The sequence below is a fragment of the Oculina patagonica genome, chromosome 4 (genome assembly GCF_052425735.1).
Source record: "Oculina patagonica isolate OP01 chromosome 4, crgOcupat, whole genome shotgun sequence".
NCBI classification, from domain to species: Eukaryota; Metazoa; Cnidaria; class Anthozoa; order Scleractinia; family Oculinidae; genus Oculina; species Oculina patagonica.
The window spans coordinates 42,912,003-42,929,576 of NC_135761.1; the positions used below are offsets into that span (position 1 = coordinate 42,912,003).

The 17,574-nt window shown below is 37.4% G+C and overlaps 1 pseudogene; it reads left to right on the forward strand.

The window, feature by feature from the left end:
* The window catches only part of LOC144648488 (uncharacterized), a 344,754-nt pseudogene that overhangs the window by 315,937 nt on the left and 11,243 nt on the right, over positions 1-17,574 (forward strand).

Consider the following 17,574-nt stretch of genomic DNA (forward strand, 5'->3'; position numbering starts at 1 on the left):
CATTGGTTCTATGTTAAAGTGACAGATATTTCCCCAATAGAACAAGGAAACAATGGATTTGTCTTCAATGGCCTGATTAGCGGTGGCGGTGGCAGTGGCACTCTTCTTCTTACTCTAGATGTGTCCTTTCTCTAAACCAACATTCCCTATAATGAAGGCATCATCGCCTACCAACATTTCCTTGAACCAGAATGACACCTTCTTATGCTAATCTGCCTCTCACCAAACTTGAGACAGACACTTTGTCACATGCTCCTTACCAGCCACACACATGGTGGCATTACAGACCACATCTCATAACATGGACACATTCTATAGATGACCTCCATGCCTTTACCTCTAACCTTAACAGCTTTCACCCCATCATCAAGTTTACATTCAATTATTCATTTACATCTATAGCTTTTCTTGATGTCAACGTTTTTCTAAACAATGGCAACATCACGACTGACCTTTAGACTAAAGCCACTGACAAACATCAGTACTTGCTACAACCTTAATGTCCCCTACACATACTAAAAAAGCTATTCAATTCATCTCAGCTCTTCAACTCCATCGTATCTGTTCAAATCTCATCTTAACAATGATGGATATAATTTGACTTTCCTTCATCAGGTCTTTGTTACACATCATCTATTATCTTCATCTCCCTGTTGCACTAACATTTTAAAGTTTAACTTTTTGTGGCTTTTTTGACAGTCTAACAATTTTAGTAAATATAAGTTAGTGCCAAACTTCGAAAACCCGGCATCCATTACTAACCAGCGCCATAGTTTTTTTCGCCTCGGGAATAAATGCTAATAAGCAAGTACATTAATGACAGGCTTACTAAATATACATTTCATTCTACCAGCGAAACCAGATTTGTTAATCATTACATTGACTGCAACTCCAAAAATTGGGCCTCGATGGGTCCATGAGTTCTACTAGTAAATTGTAATGTTTGCAATTTACTGTTTTATTAGTATTTATGAACTGAATTAAGTGAAACTGTTGTTATTTTCTGTGAGTCTTATACTGTGTAGGATTTTATTTATGGTAAACAGAAGTCAACTTTAATTAAAGTTTATGGGTATCAATGTTGAGGTGAAATAACAGTTAAGTGGTCTGCTTTGTGCTAATCCTCCATTATTACAGCCTTTGTCCAGAATTATTTATAAAATTAATAATAACCATCAATCCCAGCAAATGACTTCAAGCTCAGTCGGTTTGGTAACAGCTGACCATGCGAGAGATTCAAGGTTCAAGCATAAGCATGAACCTGGGCAAATTGGTACTAATTTTTTTCTGTGATTTATTACCCGGAATAGTTTTTAATTTTCGTTGTCTTGATATATCCTGTTATTAAGCTTTGTACAGTAAGAAATAAATAGTGCTTTCGCATAAGAATACAGAACCCTAAGAACACATTTACAGTCCATTTAAAATGTTTTGATCGATGTCACACTCTGAGACCCATGGTAGTCATGGTAAATGTAGCAAGATTTAACTTATGAATGCAATCAAATTACAATTTGCCATATGAAGTCGATCAGTGCCCAGATGATACCATAGCCTGTACATTGTGCTTTTGCGTAAGAAATGCAGAAGCCCTCAACCCATCTGAACAAAATACCTAAAAAATATTTTATTCAATTGTTCAAAAACCTTGTCACAAAGTTCAGGCAGGGTGCATGCTTTTCACCTAGTCATCATTGTCCTCAATGCCAAAAAACACCAAGAACATAAAAATGGTATATTAAAATAAAAAATTGAAAGAGGAAATGACAAAATTTTCAAAGTCGATAAATGCAAATAACAGAAACAGCGAAAATATTATAAAAAATAACTTGAAATATTACTGTAAAATATTTGAAGATATTGTGGAAAATATCAAAGAGGTGATATAAACAAAACTTACCTAGGATATCATAGGACTTCTACAAATTACTACTTTTCAATAATAAAAATCTTCATGAGGACAAAGTTAATCTTAAAAATGAACTACCGGTACCTCTAGTCCATCTTTTAATCTAGTTGTCTAATTCAGTCCTACTTTCTTCTTGCTGAGCTGGGGCTTGCATGGGGATTAACCTGTCGTGGCGATAATCCATCCACCTGGGAGCCGTATCCATAATTACTAAAATAACAAGCCACATGCCACTTCTCAGTGATGATTGTATCATTATGGACACATTTTGTGATTTAAAAATAGATGTGTGCCAAAAAGGGATTTTGCCCACATCATCTCCATGTCTCTCTAAGCATTCAATTGTCATCTTTACGTTATCTTTATTGCAGGCATTAAACTTTTCCAAGACGTGCCTCCTCTTTTCTCCAACTACACAAAAAATTAAAAAGAAGTGAAAATATGCCTAAGTATTAACCCTTTGACTCCTGGAGATTTTCGAAAAAAACCACATTTTTTAGGTGTTTTTGACCTTTTAAGGTCTATTATAAGCTAAAGTAGCTCCAAATCACTCAAATCAGCTCTCGAAACACAAAATGCATCATTATTTCTCATCAGAATGACGTTTAACAACTTTTTAGCTCGTGCATGTGCACAAATCAAACATTGGACGATAAACCATCCTACCACTTTAGGCTTTTCGTTTTTTTTTTTTTTTTTTTTTTCGCTTTCCTTTTTTTCTTCTTCCTTTCTTTTTGCTGCAGTGTTTAGCCTTCTAGCAGGCTTCTTTTTAGTAGAAGAATTTCCCCGAAAGCGTAAACGAGGCAAGAACTACTTACCATGGACAAGCAAAGGGTGGAAAGAGGCAATTTTCCTCTGAGTTTTACGCTAAAATTTTGAAGCGTTTTGGTGCACATTTGAAGTTCCATTAATCTAATCGTGCTGGTTTAGGTATCGTTGGAAAGGTCTTCTACTGCTTCACAATTTGAGCATAGACGTCGCCTTTCTGGGTGAAAAGTGATTACGTCACAAGCGGGACAAATGCCCCGATCCTTTGCGGCCGGTTTAGTCCGGTGCAGGAGTCAATGGGTTAAGGGGCAGTATTCTGCATTATTTGCAGCATTACCAGTTCTTGTCTACACAAACAGGGTTTTCTTTGGCATGAACATGTAAAAATGTCTTATTGAAAGCCACAGGTCTTACAGATATGGAGTTTTGAATACGTACTTGCCAGTTTCTTTTTGCATTATTTGCACCTTGCATATCTGTGCAGACTGTCGGCATCAATTTTTGTAACTGGAAAGATATTTCTTCAATAATTTGAGAAAATTATGGTACAACATTTATTTCTGAGTCTTCATTTTAAGCTGCATACTTTCTTTTTTTTCCTGCCATCTTCTTAACTGGAAATTTTATTTTCTCTATTTTCTATCTTCTTCCATCTTCTTCTCTGTAACTTTTATTACACCAGTGTCATCTGCAATGACACAGTCTAATTTCATTAATGTGCATCCTCTTAGCTTTACTTCTTATTTCTTAAAGTGTAAAACAATAAGTTTTTCATGTAGTGAAACTGTTGTGTAATCTGACAAATGTTTGTTTGTCTTGATATGGCTGAAATGCCCTCTGGAATATCTACCAGCACACAATCACATGTCGTATGTCTGGCATTTGTTTATCCTGGCTTTTTTAATAAAACTGACCTTTTTTGCACCCATCTTCAAGTTTGCTGGCGTAGGTACATCTTTCTTTGCCAAGTAACAATTGGCACTATGTCCTACCAGGAGAGCTGTTAAGTTTTTGACACTCTTGCGACTTTGGCTCTGGTCCATTGATTGAAACATGAAGGCATGTCATTCTTCAGGCGGTTTCCGAGCCTTGTCTTCACCCTTTCGACGGCACTGGCTCCTCTTTCAACAACAGCGTTTGACATTGGTTGTGTCAGACAGATCTTTGCAGCATCCATCGCTGGAGCTTTTTTTAAGCAGTGGCTGCTCTTTTACGATTTAAGGAAGAATCCATTCAGTGGGTGATAGTTTGCAACACATTCTGAGGTGGCCTCCAGAACAGCATAATTATAAGAATATATTTAAAATTCTGCCACTGAGTGGTCACCGGATCTCAAATGCTCTGGAATTGACCAGCTAGAATCTTCACATTGATCACACCGTATTTCATAAACTCAGGATCATCGGCAGCAGGCAGGGTGGTTGGGTTGAACATGCCAAAGGCCCCTAATACTGGAACAGCCTGAGTGAAGCATCTGTTCAGGTTCTCTTACAGTGCTAAGGTGTAGCTTTGGCACAAGTTGGCTAATACTACTTCCTGTGATAAAGAAAGAGTTAACTCCAAATCTTTGTACCAGCCCATCAAAGCTTCTTTTAGAACATGAACTGGCTTGCAGCTGTATTGTAATTCAGTAATTGTCCTCTTTGTTGATTTCAGTGCTGGAACACCTCACTTAAGTTGTTAAGATGGGGAAGAAGTTCGTTTAAGATGAGAAGGGTACCCACTGTTGGGTTGCTGTATGGGTAAAAACTGCGCTGTATCGCTTGGGAAGACTCTTTAACTGTTTCAGCACTCTTCAGTTCTTTAATAATCTTCTTCTGCATCTTCTGCACATCTAACTATAGTGAACAAGTGGCCCTTCTAATATAGCTAAAATGTAGACATGTTTGGGTTTGCTGAGCGTGGGAACTGTTATTGAATATCCCAGAGCATGATTAAACTCGTAAAAACATACTTGTTAGATGATCAACAGAAGAGAATAACCAACTAAATTCTTATGGTAAAGCTAATGGTAAAATTACACATCGTGTCAAACAGAGGTAAAAATACAATCACAAGTAATAATCTTGATTAATACAAACAATATGTAGCAAAATACTTTATGGCATATATACTATATAAAAAAGGTATTATGGTACACTAAGGAATAAAAAGCTACATATAAAATTAGAAAGAAGACATCAAAATCATTCATTCTCGGCGTTGAGTTCTAAAATACAAAAATGTAAAAGAGATTAATAGTGGGTCGCAGACCTGTCTTGTAACAAATCTCCCATTGTGGTGGCTTCACAAATGGAGACTGTGTCACGTGCCAAGCTCAGGTACCCCGCAGACTTGACTTGTAAATAAAAGTGGAAACGTGGTCAAGAACATGATTATAGAAGAAATAAAGAAAGCAGGGTCTTATGGCCTTCTAATTGACGAAGTAACAGACATTGCTGTTACTGAGCAATTAATCATATTCGTTCAGTTTTGGAACAGTACTTCTGGTGGCACAGATGGTATTGAAGTTACATTTCGTAAGTTTGTTTGCGTATTTGTTTGTTTGGATCAAATATTTATTGCCGTCCCGCCGGCTTTAATTTTAAAGTTGTCGATTTAATTTAAAACTTCGTAAGGTCAGATTTGTCAGATAATCGTATCTTGCTGGCTTTAAAAACATATTATTCAAATGCTACTCATGTATTTTAAGCCTTTTGTTGCAGAAACGTTGGACTAAGAAAAGAAATTGTTGCATTCTTATGAATTCTTGCGTGACAACCGTCCAGCGAGCTGCAAAGAAATTTGTTAAAAATAGCCAATACTTTTTTTATTCTAGGCCCGTTTCTTTTGTCGGGCCAAAAACGAGAATTTGAGCCAATGAACTTGAAGGATAAAGCTCAAACTTTACATACAGTATTATATTTAAATTCATATACTAAGATTTTTATGGGCCTTTTAAGTTGACCCTTTTCTTGAATTGACTTGTTAAACGAAAAGGTCGTTATTTTCGACAGGTTAATTTATATACTCAAACTTTGAAACATGAGATTAATTTTGTATTTTGAGAAATATATAAAGACCCTTTACCAATTCTCAAAATAGCAAACCCGGAATTGCTCTGATTTTTGTGTACGAACTTCCAGAAGTTGCTCAATTTTTCATTGTTTTTTCCGGGGGTTCACGAGGCCGTTCACTCGTATTTTGAAAATTTCAATTTTTCTCAAAAACGAAAAAGCGGTAGAACTTTTGAATGTCAAAATTCGAAATTGTCTTTCTGTCGGCCAATTCTTCAAATTTCTACCCACCTTTTTTGACAAAAAACAATTATTAATTTTTTTATTCTACGAGCATATCCCCTGTTGGTTTTTCTTTCGCTTGCCATAAATCCACAAAGAAACCTTTTCCTTAACAAAATCTTTATTTTTTATTGATCAACGTTTTAAATGTGCATATTATTCTCATATTATTCTAAAAATCTTATTCTAATATTTGTTGCATGTGTATATTAACAACAACATTTTTTCTCACTCTTCATTCTGCAAAGAAAAAATAAAAAAAAACTACATTTCACATTTCACATTCTAACTTCATGTCATTACGTGGGTTGAATTTAACAATTCAATAAAGCACTTACACTCGTCATGGTTGGTATCCAGTATGGCCAAAAGGGGGCTTGTGGTGATCCCAAGCCCCCAATACTGTCGAGAAATATAAAAAAAAACCGTCCATCGACGGAAAGTGATTGTTATCAGCAGCATCCTATGAAATATAAACAATAGTGTGTTAGGTTGAATGCAGTATCTATTTATTTTTTTCCTCCAGAAACTAACATAGGCCTATTTGATTCTAATACAACAAATCGCTTTACAAAGCTAAAAGGTTTTACTCAATTTCAATTCCAACATTTAAAACACTTAAAGAAAAACACTTAAAGCAAGCGTCAATAATAGTTTCAGAAGAACTTTGCGGTTTACTCGTTGTATTAGACAGTTAGACAGACAGAATACTCGAAGATGTCTGCATTCAAAACAACCAAAAAAGGCAAGCTCTGAAAACAAATATAAAGCTATATTCGAAAGGGATGTTTTTAATTAAAATTTTTAACCAGGGTTTGCATTTCAATTTTTTACAATGTCTTACCCTGGTTACTCGTCTATTTTTTTAAAAAAATACAGACCAAGTTTATCTTTAGGAAATCGTTGTGGGCCTGCACGAATGTCTCCCATATTTCAGGGGGATGAAAAGTCAGTAGCGACAGGATAAACATTAGTGCACGCTTATTAACACACTCACAGATCAGATGAAAGTAAACATTCGATTCCTGTCTGTTTTCTTTTCGCCATCCTGGGTGTACTCTCTTCTCCTTTCTCCCACAATAATGAGGTCAAGTGATAGTTGCGGTATAGCCGGAGGGTCTCATAACTTCTGATTACAACCGTACCAAATGGAAACTTTGCTATCACAGTGAGAAAGTAATGTGAAAGGCCCCTGAAGCAGGTGAGGGTCTTTTGCAGGGGGCTCGAGCAGTAGGTTGTTGAACTGTGGGCTGTTGAATGCTGGTATGTTGAACGGCGGGTTGTTGAGTGCTGGGTTTTTGAATGGTGGGCTGTTGAACGCTGGTATGTTGAATGTTGGGCTGTTGAATGGTAAGTTGTTGAGCGGTGGTTTGATGACATGATGACACGGCCAAAGGATCATTGTACTCCTTGACCACAGGGTGTTTGCTCCTCACTGGACCACCTTTTTGACGTAATGTTGATGTGGTTTCTTTTTTGCCTCTGCCTTAATGTATGTCAAGGAGAGAGAGTGAAGTCATGTCGGATCTTGCCAGCCATGTTTTCGCATGGGGAGTCACATATGCCTGTTCTGCTTGTGTGAAATGAAGTTCCTGTGAAAGTAAGAAGTATAAATGTTCGTTTGGGCTTGCTTGAAAGGTCTCTCCTGTTCCAAACCCCACTCGCACTCTTAAAACTAACAAAAAACGCACAAATTTCCCAGTTAAAATGCCGCACCAACTGTTCTATTCTATGCAGAGATCTGCGGAAGGATAACTTCATGCTTAAATAAGAAAAGTCTCTTCATTTGCTGTCAGGCATCACATTTATCCGTCACGCAAATCTGGGTCGATTAACACCTGTTTTGCAATCAATGTTATCTGACCCATACAACAATTTTTACAATATTTTTACCTATCGTACCGTTTTGCAAAGTACCATGGCGCAAAGTACCATTTCGTTTCGTTTTGTTTCGCAAAGTACCGTAAGCCATTTCTTAATTATAAACAGTCAAATGAATCAGTTCTCACAATACTGGACCAGAAATACAGAACTAAACGCATATGTCCCTTAAAAAGTGTAATTCTGGTCAACTTAAATATATATGGCCATATCTAACTCCTTGAATGCTAACTGTGGCATCAAGAGCTCTAGTAAAACCTTCTAGTGTATTGTGGTTGGGAGGCACATTCACTGAGCACAAGCAGGTAAGAGGATCTGGTAGAGTTGTGCTTCGACCTTTCCCTGTGAAATGTTGTCCTTGGCAATCCTGGCTTTTCTCTCTTGCCAGTAATAAACTCCAAAACATCTATGATATTTAGGAGAGCGTACGAATAGAATTAATTTCATTTTTCCGGTGGCTTGTTTAGGATGGATAACTATGGTGGCAACGTCCACTGCATCTCCTTTGTTTATCCCTACATTGTCAACACTTTTTCAGTTAGGTGTATGTTTCACTTTTTCTATTTTTCCTTCCCCTGTCACTGTCATAAACGAATCCTTTTGTAGCCAGAAACAGATGGTAAAGTTGTCTCCAACTTGCATAACACTTCCATTGCAAGGCTATAGCGCGCTGGTATCAGTGGTGTCAACGTCTTCATACACGTATTTGATTTAGTATGGCGATTAACTGTTTCGATTCAGTGAGGTGGTGAATCGTCATAGCTAATACAACATGTTTTGTGGTCTTGACTATTCCATATGTGGCTGAGTGGAGAAAAATTTGACCTTGCATAACTGCATGAACAAGGAACTTGCATTTAAAGTCACCAATTAATAAATAGAGTTCATTTTCACAAGGAACTTGCATTTAAAGTGACAAATTGATAAATAGACATTATAACAACATGAAGGAGCTTACTGATATTCTGGAGAGAAAAGTCAGTTTCCATTCCGTCTTGTTAACATCACTGTCAAACAATACCTCAACAACAATTCCTCACCCCTGCAGCAAGCAGTATAAATGAAACTCCCATGCTTTACTATGAATAACTTTTGTTTACCCTTTCTTGAGCATCACTCAATGCAGAATAAAATCTTTTAAGTTCTTAATAGATCAAGGACTCATCCGTAATTACCACAAAAAACTATCCTGTAACAGTTACTTATTAGTTACAAAAATATATATAAATTTACATTCACTGATATTTAGTTTTACTGAAAACGGTTGTGAGGACAAGTGATGTATGTTCATGACCTCACAAATTGACTTACAACAAGCAGATTTTAAGTCTTACCTATGCACATGATAACATGCATTTTCTCTTGGTAAGAAACATTTTGACTTTGCTTGATGGGACTTGGTTGCTATCACAATTTAAAATGCTAAAGCAAGCTGAGATGCCCGGACAATGAAAAGATTATGTTAACAAATACTCAACAGTGGATTATGAAGCAGGAAAACCATAGAGATTAAATTAGAAATTCTGGTGGTTGGATAAACACTGATATTGTGGGGAAAAAGAAACCGCTGTTTAGGGTAACGATTCAGGAACAGGAAAAAATGAACCTTAAGGGACATGCAAGAAAGCAGAAATTGAAGCCAGAATAAAAAATTGGTGGGAAGGTTATAGACCAAAACTATGAACAGCCTGCTGGTAGGCAGCACAATTACATGCAGCAGCCATGTAGAATGCCCAACCAGCGACACAACATGCCAGGCGTGAAAGTTGAGCAAGCAATATTTTATGCCAAAGGACCTGAATGGTGTACCTAATGAATACTGAAATAATACTCAAGGTCTAGCTAATCCAGCTTCAGAGTCAAATCAGCAGCCACAGCAATGTAATCAGACCTATTTTGTTGATAGTGTGGACAGTTAACGCATGGTACCATGCCTTAAGAACCATATAACCAACAAGAATGATAACCAGAGTGGTCCACGAAATCCACCTTCATTGTCCAATCAAGTGCCACAGCAGTGTTATCATACTTATGCTGTTGATAATCTGAACATGCCTATGAGTGGACAGTCCCCTTAGTGTCCCATGCGTCAAGAACAATACAACCAAACAGATCAACATAGCCAATTTCAGAATGGTGCCATGCAAGAACAATACAAACAAATAGATCAACATAGTCCAATTTCAGAGTGGTGCCATGCCTCAAGAACCATACAGCCAAAAAGACTAACATGGACAATTTCAAAATGCTATCGGTCCAGGTAATCCAGCTTCATGGACAAATCAGGGGCTACAGCAGTGAGATCAGAGTAAGTCTGTTGATAATCAGCAAATGGATATAAGTGGACGGTTACCATACAATAGCATGCCTCAAGAACCATATGCCCAACAAGAACAGCCACGTTTTCAGAGGTGCGGTCAAAGCTGTCAGCAATGCGGTGATATTGGTCACTTTGCACCTTGCCCCACCCTGGGTAAACAAGGAGGAAGAGGTGGTCAAAGCTGTCATAAATGTGGCGAAGTTGGTCACTTTGCACGGGCTTGTCCCAACGGGAATTGCTCATCTTTTAACTCTCATCTTATTCGCTTCTGGGCGCCATCAATCTTAAAGAGGAAGTGGAAGCTTCGTTACCATACTCTGCAAGTTGTGTGGGTGGTTGAGGATGGATAAAAGGTTAAACTTGAAATAGCACTCCGGCACTAGGTTCGAAAGGTAGAGAATCTGTCTAACACCGGCACTTCTCCTGCCTGGATGTAAGGCCACTCATTAACATGATTCTTTAGCATGTTTGCATTTGATATCTTGTAAGTGTCACCATATTTGTCCTCTATTCATTCTGTCAAATGTTCCAATTTACAACATGAGTATTGGCAGGGGTGAGGGCGTAAAGCAGAGGCAGAGGCGTGGATCTAATGACCTCAAGACTTGCGCTGTTTCCTAGTTGAATTTGTTTGGCATACGCCATCCGGGAGTGGATGTCAAACATATACACCGATGACCAGCGAAATTTACGATTGGCAAATTGAATATGTTTGCAATACGAGGCAAGCTCGGTATATCGTAATCGTTGCACGGCCATTACTGCCTTCCATAGGCGTTCAACACTTGTAACCAGGTGTCAAACAAGTCGATTTGTCGTTTTTGTGGCACCTTGATTACGTAACGGTTACACTGTTATATCGCTCTGGGCAGGAAGCATGTTTCCATTGTTGGGCAAATTTGCGAATGGGCTAAGGGAGGATAAAAGATCAGAAAAATCAACGTACTCACCCTTAGCGGCTGTCTGCCCAAGTTTTTCGGACAAGCTTGAGGTTGTTAGTACTGTTGTGGTATTCGCAGCTGGAGCTGGAGGGACAGTCGCGATCAGTGTCAGTGGAGATTGTTGTTGGTTTGTTTTGTTGGCTTGGATGATGAGAACTGGAGGAGGCTGAGGTGATTGGACTTGCTTTTTTAAATCATTATCCTGAGATTGAAGATTTTCCATTTGTGCAGAGAGATTTAAAGTTATATCGACTCTCAAAGTAAAAATATGCAGCGGTAAATAGTGTGCTATTATAACATTTTAACTCTTTACATCTCGTTTAGACAGAAGTGTGTCATTGTAGAATTTTCTTAAGCATCCCTGATGCCAGATCCTGAGGCTTAGTGCCTATGATATCATGCACCTGGATGATGCACTGCCACCCTTCCATTAGTCCTGCTGTACAGCACGTGGGCTGATCACACTGAAACAAACAACAAAAGAATAAAGGAACTGTTAGCCTATTACTTCACCAGTGTCAGTTACACATTCCGTGCGCTTGATCATGTGCGGATTAGGTTTCAGTATCTTTACCAACTTTAGTGTGATTATCGTATCTATACATGCCTGTGATATTATTTAATCAGCCTTTTTTTATTTACTAGTCTCATTAACACATGCCATCAGCTTGATCACATGCGGACGAGGCTTCATCTTCTTCATTAACTCTACTTCTGCCAACAGGTCTTTTCTATCTGAATCCGGAGCATTTGCTACAAAACAAACAGTAAGTCTGAACCAGATAAACTCTTTATTGACGGAAAATATGTCAAAATGTAAGCTAAATTAATATTATTTTGCGGACATAATGGAATTCTTGTTTTGAGTCTAAGTTTTTTTTTGCCACTCTGAATACTAATTATTTAAATCTAGGTGTTAGCACTCGTCTAAAGTAAAACAAAAGACCCGTAAAACGAACCAATAAGCTTTTGTATACCATCACAAAAAGGCTAGGCCTGGAGCGTTGATTGCTCAACAGTTAGTTTCTGGAGCGTGAGGTAAGGGTCGATCACGGATCTTTGGTTATCTTGCTCCTTAATTAATGTTATTGTTCTTTTGTTATGTGTTAGGTTATTTAGTGTGTTTTCATTCGTGTTAGTTAAAAAATGCGGGAATCAACAATTCATCAACTATAATTGTAAAGTCAACAGGTTACTAAGTAATTATCATTGTATAATCAAAACAGTAATGTGCAATATTTCAAAAAAAAAAACAATACGGAAGCTCTTTCTTTAACAAGCGGAATACATTTAAACTTAGATAATTGGCGAAACTCAAATTGCTAATGTAAACTTTAAATTAATATCACTGAATGCTCGAGGGATTCCGGACTTTCACAAGCGTGAAGCAATTTTCTCATGGATAAAAAGCAGAAAGCTGACATCGCGTTCTTACAAGAAACATATAGCACCTCAGAGGTGGTCAATGAGTGGAAGTTTCAGTGGCATGGAGACATGTTCTATTCCCATGGTACAAATTGCAGTAAAGGTGTTTTAATATTGGTCAGTGATAAATTGCAATTCGAATTAAAGTTTATCAACCAAGACAGTGAAGGTCGATATGTCCTGATTGAAGCATTAATTCAAGAATCGCCTTTCTTACTCCTGTAAATATATATTCTCCAAACAAAACATCGGAACAATGCAATTTCTTTGCAAATATTTTATCAATACTTGATGGAACAAATTTCCATTCACAAAGTCAGTTAATTATAGGAGGCGATTTTAATGTCCATTTGGATGCTGAGTTGGACAATGAAGGCGGTCGGGTAGAAAAAAAAGACTCAGTTAAAAATATTTCTGATATAAAATTAGAATATGATCTGGTGGATATCTGGCGGATAAGAAATCCTGACAAAAGACAATTTACTTGGAGGCAAAAAAGACCTTGGGTCCAGAGACGCCTTGATTATTGGCTAATTAGTGACTGTTTACAAGACTTCATAGAACATGCCGACATCATACCTTCCATTAAATCGGATCACTCTGCGATTACGCTACAAATAAATGCCATAGAAGACAAAGTCTGTGGCCCTTCGCATTGGGTGTTTAACTCTAGTCTTCTGGAAGACGATACCTATATTGACCTTATCTGTTCTAGTCTTAAAGTTTGGTTGAAAGAGTTTGAAGATATTCATGATAAGCAGCTTCTTTGGGATCTGGTTAAATATAAAATAAGACAAACCACAATTTCGTTTAGTAAAGAAAAGGCAAAAGAAAGACGAAATAGACTTGATGTGGTAGAGAGCAAACTTAATGAGAGTGAACAGCTGTGTGCTATACACCCTACAGAGGAAAATATCGAAAGCTTAGAAAAGTATAAGATGGAATATGATTCAATGTACGATTACATCACGCAGGGAAACATCATCCGATCAAAAGCTGCATGGTATGAGAAAGGATAAGGACCTCTTTCATGGGGATCTTGACCCCTTGGAGAGGGTTGGGGGATTATCACCCCTTGGCTGGAGAGGATTGTGGCCTCTCCTTTAGCTCCCTAACTCTGATAGGATAAGGACCTCTCTAGTGGGGGATTGTGAACCCCCCAGAGAGGGTGTTGAGAGGATTGTAACCTCTCCTTTAGCTCCCTAACTCTGATAGGATAAGGACCTCTCTAGTGGGGGATTGTGAACCCCCCAGAGAGGGTGTTGAGAGGATTGTTGACCTCTCCTTTAGCTCCCTAACTCTGAAAGGATAAGGACCTCTCTAGTGGGGGATTGTGAACCCCCCAGAGAGGGTGTTCCCTCTTGCCAGAGAGGATTGTGACCTCTCGGTGCCATGTAGTGTTAGTTCAGTCCTGACCTGTATATGCATTTTGGAGCACTTGATCCTCGACCCCCTTTATCCCACAAACTTGGTAGTGTGTGTCTTTTTCTTGGTCGTGGGTTGGGAACATTAACTGCAGTTAAACTTTTAAGAGCCTGTAACATTACAGTAAATGGCCATCTCTCAGTAAAAGGAGAAGTTCACTCCAGAATGGCCATTTATTTTCTTAAAGGCAATAAAAAGTTTACACAAAGATATGTTATTCACCACAATTTCAGCCTCCAACGTGCGCTTTAACTCTACGAAATCTTTCCCAAAAGTCGACAACTGAACGCCGCCATCTTGGAGCTGGTAATGTATGCGTGACGTCAAAGAGCTCAGCTGAAGTTTGGCGGGAAAATGTAAATACTCCAAACTTCTTGTTTCTTCGTAGTGGCTTTTGTTTGTCAAAATGCCTGTTTGTGCAGCTCCATTTTGCTCAAACAGAGCTCCAAAAAATACAAACAACAAGGAGTTTTGACAATAAATATTTTCCCGCCAAACTTCAGGCTGAGCTCTTTGACGTCACGCATTAATCTCGATATTCAAACGCATATTTATACGACTCCACTTACAAACTTCTATCTTGTAAATTATAGTATAATAATAGATTATTTATAGTAAGCATAGTATTTACGTAAAGTATTGTCAAAGTTTAATTATAGAAGGTATAATTTTAATATATGTTTGAATAGTCATTGCAATCAGAAACTTACAAGAACAAAGCTATGAAAGAAGACTCAACTTCTTTCCCGATAAACTGGACAAAACAAGACATAATATACCACGTTGACAACGCCTTGGAAGAGGACGACTATCGTAGCAAAACTACAGTAAACTACTGTTACACAATGCGACATGCTTACTGCAGAGGTTACAAGTACCGTCCTTGGAAAGACAAGAAACTTTTCCAAATACGAGTTATTTACAAAGTACAATATGGTAAAAGGGGAAAAGAAATCATCATCTGTTAAATTGCAAAGAGAAAAAGGGTTATATACAGAACCAACGTGCTTAATTATTGCAAAAAGGAACAGTGGTTAAACCTTCCAAAAATATCCCATTTGCAAATACTGCTACAAAGAGATGACTGAATCACCATTAAGCGAAGAGCGTTTAAATACAACATTGTCAAAACATTGTTACTATAAGAAACAAAACAAAAACTTTATCAGTTATGAAAAAATGTGATATTAAATATGCAATTAGCAGGAACAATGATGAACAAGTGAGTGATTTTTTTTAACCCAGTTAAATGCTTGAAAAGGTGAATGATGCTTGGCGTATTATTTCTAACTGAACTCTGATAATGCGCGCCAGTCACACCAACGCGTTACGTCATCGACGTGTTTGTACACTTACAGATGATAAGTAAAAACGGATCAAAATACGCGTAATTTCTATTATAAAATGCAAACGGTTATTACAAAACTACAAGTATACCCTTTACAGAACCTCAAGTACTGTTGGAAAAGCTGACAAGAAGGTTCACTTGCAATGAAAATGAAAACAGCGCGCGCTCATTCGTGCCAGCAAAAACTCACCAACTTTTTCCAATACCCACCCCTCCCCCTCCCCCTACACAAACGCATACAAACACACACACACACACACCTATGGAAATTCATTACATTACGCCTTTCACATGCGTTCCCACACCCTTCATTATCATCAACCTCCAAATAATGCAAAGAAACCATTAAACAGATCTTGAAAACAACACCTAGAATTTACAATTCATGAAACTGCAACGTTTATTTCTATAAACTATCTTCTTGCAAAATAGATATTGCAAAGCAACTATCATTTCACTTACTTTTTCAACTTGAACAAATTCAATTTAAAAAAAGTACAAATATGAATAAATTATTAACAATAACGTTTTTCTGGACATCGTTCTCATAATTTAAACTTACACCAAATTGAGACGTACTCCATATCCCGTGAACAGTAACACTAACTTCCAATATTAATTTCTTTTGAATATAATTACAAAATAAATAACATAAATATCCTTTTCTTCGCGTATTCCACTAAAAAAATAAGGGAAAATTGATTATTTATACTATGGGGTGTGCTGGCAAGATTCATTATAGACAAAACAAAAACGTGTTCAGGCCGTTTTAAACAAAAGAAAAGCATAATGACCCACTCCTCAAAACAATAACTAGTCTACTATCAACGAGTGTACATTTCGCAACAAAATAACCTACGTAGCAAGGGAACATGCAAAAACAAACTACTGACAAAAACGCTACAGTTGGAGAACATGACAGTGAAGAGAACATCGTTCTTGCGCACCGCAGTAGCTCAGTGCTCTAGGAAAGTCAAAACAATATAGCAGAAACTACCCTCCTTCTAGTTACATTCCGCCGAACATTATCTGCACAGAACATTGAAACATCATTTTCACGAAATCAAGACTGTTTTTTGCTATCGACATTAATAATATAATATACACATCAAAATTCAATAGAAGTGTTAATAAGAAAACAGATAGCCCACTTCTTTGTATGCAACATTTCAAGGTGATCTGACCTCAAAATATACTCCATTTTTCATGACCCACCCTCAATTATTGCCAGCCCACCCACTCTCATAAACAATGAATGTTCCCTAACATACCGTACTGCTATCCGACAGTACGACTATAACCAAATATGAACAAGAACATTTTTCTGTACATCCTTTTCATACTTAAAACTTACACGAATTCGAGACGTATCTCATATCGCGTGAACAGTAACACTTACTTTAAATAACAGAGCAATTTTCATTTGAGTGTCGTCAAATCAAAAGCAAAGTTATTACTCTAACGAATAATAAAAGACACATAACAACCAGTTAGCCAATCATTACTCCAAGACAACACATGTCGCAAGCACAAACGCGGGAAAACGTTCGCGAGTACCAATTCATTTGAGATTGACTTCTCATTGGCTAACAAAGTGGCGCGACATTTTTAAACCAAACACGAACCGTATTAATGCAAAACTAAACCAAACGCAAATTACTTTCGACACTCAAGTGAAAAAGGCTTTCATTCCTTTTTCATTTTATGGGAAAATAAATACTATTTACAAGGAGGTTGCCATCGAACGCCATCTTAGCCGGGTTCCGGTGAAAAAAATTCTCATAAAGGTGTTTCTCAAGCTAAAAAAAAATCTAACTGGAGTTTTTTAGGGCTAAAGGAGCAGAGCAGTCACAACACTGTATATTAAATCTTCATGGCTTGTATTTTTGTGATCCATCACTGTTCTCTTGTTGCTGACAGGCTGCAAACAAAAACACAGTAACATCTGATCAGTGTAATATGTCCTTTCACCTATATCCTCCTTGTTACTTGTGATAAAATGTCAAATAGCCTAATGCAATCAGAATAACTCTTTGCAACAGAAAGCACTTAGCTAGTTTAATTAGTTGCTTAATAGAAATGACTTCAAACATTACCTAGGTGACAACAAAATGACTGGTCAGCAGTATTTAACTACTACTTCATGTAACATTACCTTGTATTACACCAAAAAGGAATACAACAATTTGGTTTTTCATTTTTACAAGAATCAGTCAGATATTTTTAACTGCTAAAAAGTAAACTCCCTCCCTCTAAATTAAGAACACATCGAATGGTCT